The following is a 5758-nucleotide window of genomic DNA, read 5'->3' on the forward strand; positions in this document are numbered from 1 at the left end:
CGAACGCGAACCGTAAGAAGGGTCGGTGTCGTGGCAGAATTGAGACGTGGAAGTACGCGTCCTTCAGGTCTACCGCTGCGAACCAATCTAGATGCTGAACGCCAGCCAGAATATTTCTCTGCGTGAGCATTTTGAACGGGAGTTTTAACAAGGCCCGATTGAAAACTCACAGGTCCAGGATTGGTCGTAAGCCGCCGCCTTTCTTGGGTACAATGAAGTAAGGGCTGTAGAAACCCTTCCTCACTTCGGATGGAGGGACAGGCTCCACCGCGCCCTTGGCTAAGAGGGTCACGATTTCTGTGCGCAGGGAACTGGCATGCTTGCCGTGTACTGCGGAAAAGTGGACGCCCCTGAAGGGGGGTGGGTGGCTTCCCAGCTCTGCGCTAGGGGCACCAAAGGGACGAGTATTTTGGACGTACCCGGCGGGGCCTCGCAGCGGGGCGGAACAGGTAGTGCAGCGTCGGGCGGCTTCGTTGCGGCCTGAGGCTGAGGTGCTGAGAATAGACTCAAAGCACATACCTTGCTCCGCGCACCTGGCAGGGGGCGGGTTCGTGACTGAGGAGGAGGTCTGATGCTGGCATCATGCACCTCTGGACTCGTCTGAACCGGCCAGCCGGGGGACAGTCGTGGGCAGGCGGAATGCGGGATCGCCGCGTCTGGTGTAACGGGACTGTCGTAATCTGAAAGCAGATTGCCGTGAGAACGGCATTTGCGGGCCAGGTGACCCAGTGGCAAAGGAAATAGCTCTTTTATTGAGAATGACGGGGGCTGTGGCAAATGAAAAAACAAAGGATTCTCCTCCCGGCCCTCCACCGGGGGACGGAGCGGTCTTACCACCTCCGGAGCTAAAGTCTTCGGCTCTGGGTCGGCTGTCTCAGGAACGCTTCGGAGCCTTCCGGGTCCTAGAGGGGGTTCGTGAGACAGGGGGCGTGCGCCGCCTGCGGGGTGCTCGACGCTGGGGCTGAGAGCTGGGCCCGGGTTGAGGCGGAGCAGGAGCTGGTTTCTTCGCAGGGGGACGCCCTTGGCGGGCAGATGGGGCGGGGCCCGTAGCGGCAGGTCTGCGGCGGGCATGATGTGACTGTTGGCCTCCGTCTGCTTCTTCACCGCGGAGAACTGTTGGGCGAAGTCCTCGACGGGGTCACCGAAAAGGCCAATCTGGGAGACAGGTGTGTCCAGGAAGCGGTTCTTATCAGCCTCACACATCTCGACCAGGTTGAGCCAAAGATGGCGTTCCTGGACCACTAGGGTGGCCATCGTCTGTCTGAGTGCCTGCGCTGTGGCCTTCGTCGCTCTCAGGGCGAGGTCGGTCGCTGAGCGCAGTTCCTGCAGCACATCAGGATCAGGTCCACCCCCGTGCATGTTTCTGAGAGCTTTGGCCTGGTGGACTTGCAGGAGGGCCATCGCATGCAGGGCGGAGGCAGCGCGTCCAGCCGCACTGTAGGCCTTCGCGTTGAGCGAGGATGTTGTCCTACAGGGCTTGGATGGGAGTACGGGGTGACCACGCCAGGAGGTAGGGCTACTGGGGCATAGATGGTACGCAACTGCCCTATCGACCTGGGGAATCGCGCTGTATCCGTGGCGCTCTCCGCCGTCGAGGGTGGAGAGAGTGGAGCGGGTGGCACCTAGACGAGCGGAGAGCGGGGCTCTCCACGTAGACGTCAGCTCATCATGCACCTCCGGGAAAAACGGGACCGGGGGGATGTGAGGCCGCGAACGGCGCGCTGCCCCCTGGAACCAATCATCCAACCGCGAAGGCTGTGGGGAGGACGGAGGGTTCCAGTCCAACCCCACGCTCGCGGCGGCCCGGGAAAGCATGTCGGACATCTGAGCATCGGCCTCAGCCTGGGCCTGCTGGCCCGAAGGCGGCAGTCCAGGGGAGTCCTCGGCATCAGACACCGCACTCTCCGATGCAGCGGCGAGCTCATCTGCTTCGGACTCGGGAGGATAGACGGCCAGGCCGTGAGGCGAGCCGCTATCGCTGCGAGCTTGGACTGGGACCAGCGAGCGTGTCGGGGAACGGGAGGTTCGCGGGGGGCTACCCGGCGAAACCGCACCCGCTGCCGCCCTCAAATTGCCCCCAGCGCCAACCGCATCGTCCTCAATCCCGTGAGAAGGAGCAATGCGGGGTGCAGCTGGGGTGGCTTGCCTTCTGTTGAAAGCAAGCCGCGACCGCAACGTGGTCATGGTCATGTTCTCGCAGTGAGAACATGAACCATCCACAAACGCCGCCTCGGTGTGATCGCGGCCCAAACACACGAGACAGCACCTGTGGCCGTCTGAAGCAGAGAGGCTTCTACCGCATCCAGGAACGACACAGGGGTGGAAGGGCATCTTGAAAAAGACGCGTCCTGAAAAGGACGTTCAACGCCGCTGTGTTTGTTCTTTTAGAGAAATTTGCTCTTTTAGGGAAATTTGGTCTTTTAATACATTGTGTGTGTGTGTGTGTGTGTGTGTCTGCGCTGTCGAAGCGCTCAGGGGCAACAATGCACGCCGTGCAAAGTAGGAGAAAGCCGCTGTTGTGTGCCGTCAAATCCAACAGCAGGCAGATCATCAGAGAAATGGGAACGTTCAGGCTTCTGTATTCTCGCAGCAGACTGCAAACAGACCATCGGCTCCGAAGAAATTTTCTGACTAAACTTCCGTATTTGCCCCGCTTAAATACCCGTATGTGGGGCCGGGGTATGCAAATACTGACTGCCAACTCTCATTGGCCCTTTTCAATAGGTCAGAGGTGAATATCGGTGCTCAAGAGAGACCCCTAGTGTCGCTTCTCCGACACAACGTGGAGAGAGCGACAGAAGGGGAACCAGAGTTATCATTATTACTTCCCATATTTTAACCTTTTATTTTTTTAACTCTGATTTCTACTCCCCAGTAAAATCAGCACCTGCTGTAGCATTGCCCCATTGTTGCCCTGTTTTATGTGTTGTGAATGAATAAACAATACAGTTAAGAATAATAGAGAATAGAATAAAGGACTTTGATTTTATGGTTCTACATTCCTACCAAACATTCAGGAAAATCCAGAGCAGTAAAGTTAGTCACAGGACCTTCTTTCATACTCCTCTTTAGAGTGTCAGAGTGTCTATAGCAACACTTCCATAAAACAAACACATTACAACATGACTGGAGCCGTAGTTGAAAAATGATCCAAACATCCAGTATTCACACCTCTGTAGTGCAAAATAAAATAAATCCTTACTTTAAAATGTGTAATTGTGCAAAACTGTCACCCAAACACCTGCTTTAGTTTGTATAATTTTATACTACATGTTTGTGGGTTTATCATTTGAGAATGCTACTGTTCTATGCCATGTCAGAATGTTGGCTTTATTTGGGTCTGTAGTCAAGGCCATAGCACAGGGGGTGAAAACAGGATGAGGTAATGGTCAAACATGTGGTAGGGAGCTGGAGAGTCTGTCCAAAAAACAACAACAACAAAAAAGTGCAATCTAGAGACTTGTCCAACAACATGATCTTTCTTGATTTACGCTCTGTCCTCTAAATTATTTACCAGCAGCTATAGTATGATAATATCATTGGCAGTTACGCTTGTGATTTCCTTGCCTAGAATGGGGCTATTGTCTTGGTTGTGAAAATAGAACAGGCAAGATAGATCCTGTTCCCTGTTCAGCTGTAAAACACCTTTCAGACTCTCCTTCCTCTCCTGCTTGTAAAGCTCAATCCATTTAATTCCAACTTCTAAAAACCTTGCTGCCTGTTCTGCTTCTAAAATCATTTAAATAGTTTTAGCTATATTAACCATTTGTATGATATATATATATAAGCGTTTAAAAATCTTTATAATACCATATTATCTTTCTCAAAGGCAAATTATAGACTATTTGTTTTTCTTTGGCACTGTCCTTTCTGGAACTCAGGTGGCCCATTTTGCAATACCAAGTATGCCCAGTGTAACCATGGCATCAGGACACTACAACATAGTAACATTGACTGGTGGGGAGAGGCATGCAGTAGAACTTGCGTCAGTGACGCATTAGCATTACTGACAACCTTTTGGTTGGATCCTAAGGCATCCTGCATGCTATTGTTTCAATCAATATATCAACTAGAGCTCAGTTTTCAAAATCCACCTGCAATTGACTGATGTGGTCAGATCATTGTCACAAGTACAGGTTTATAGACTGTGCTGATCATTATAGTTAAACAAAGGCCTTATCATGACTTTAAGGCATTATGACTAAATAAAGGGATTTTTTGCATTAACAAATACTGCACACCTCAAGATAGTGGGGTCAACTGGTTTCATGTAGGCTTTAATTGAATCGTGGAGTTTTTTAGTTTTTGTAAAAACACAATTCCCTCAATGTTTTTCTTTTCTCTTTAAAACTGAAGTGTGAAATGTCTGCACAACCGAAATAAATCACTTAGTAAAAATAAACATTTTACTGCAGATATGCAGATATGATGGTTGAGATATTGTTGTGTTGGGCTGACCGGGTCGCTCAGAAAATAATTTTCTTAGGAATTTCATAGCACCACAGAGACATATTTATAGTTGTCTCTGCATATTAAGCAGAGATAGGAGAAAGTATTTTAACACAGAAAAAGTTACACACTTTACGATAAACAAAATGTAAACTTTGAAGATAAAGTAAAAAAAAAAACTCATCATAAAAGAATATCTCAGATCAACAATATTTTTGTATTATTTGTTTTTCAAGTTTTTGTGAATTATAATTCACACATTTCTATCGCAATTTAATAATAGTCATTATTCAGAAAAACAAATTCCCAAATTGGTTGTTATCCATCTCTAATTCCTTTTTAAACCAAGATGTACTCTCATGTAACACTTTATTAGGAACACCTGTACACCTACTTATTTATGTGATTATCTAATCAGCCAGTCATGCATATATGAGTCAGGAGATTTAGTTAGTGTTCACATCAACCATCAGAATGGGGAAAAATGGGATCTCCATGATTTAGACCATTGCATGATTGTTGGTGCCAGATGGGCTAGTTTGAGTATTTCTGTAACTGCTGATCTCCTGGGATTTTCATGCACAAGAGTCTTTAGAGTTTACTCGGAATAGTGCCAAAAACAAAAAACGTCCAGTGAGCGGGAGTTCTGCAGACAGAAACGCCTTGTTGATGAGAGAGTTTAATGGTCAATGAAAGGCCAGATTAGTTTGAGCTGACAGAAATGCTATGGTAACTCAGATAACCCCTCTGTAGTGAGCAGAATAGAATATCAGAATGCACAACATGACGAACCTTGAGGCGAATGGGCTACAAAAGCAGAAGACCATGTCCTGCTCTTTATTAGGACCATAGTGTTCCTAATAAAGTGCTCAGTGAGTGTATAAGTCAGGAGATCTTAACCAAAACAGTATGTCTGCCATATACTGTTGCAAACTGTGGCAGGGCAGGGCCGGGCCATGATTCTGCACACCCGGCACCTAATCATGCTGATCAAGCCCGAGAGGGATAAAGGCAACCGGAGATAGTGGTTTGAGAGAGAGAGAGAGAGAGAGAGAGAGTGAGTTTCGGGCAGCTGTCTTGCACCTGTGTGTGTTTGTCTTTTAAGTTTATTATTAAAATATTATTTATGTTGTTAAGCCAGTTCTCGCCTCCTCCTTTCCATTGAACTGTGTTACACACACACCTTTCGTGGCCCCAGGCCAAGAACATCTTTACTTTTATGTATTCCATAAGAGCAAATAAATAATAAACAATATTTCACCCTCTCTAGATGCAGCTGAGTTAGGCAGAAAAAGTGGTTAAACAATCA

Source organism: Xyrauchen texanus, chromosome 2 (genome assembly GCF_025860055.1).
Source record: "Xyrauchen texanus isolate HMW12.3.18 chromosome 2, RBS_HiC_50CHRs, whole genome shotgun sequence".
NCBI lineage: Eukaryota > Metazoa > Chordata > Actinopteri > Cypriniformes > Catostomidae > Xyrauchen > Xyrauchen texanus.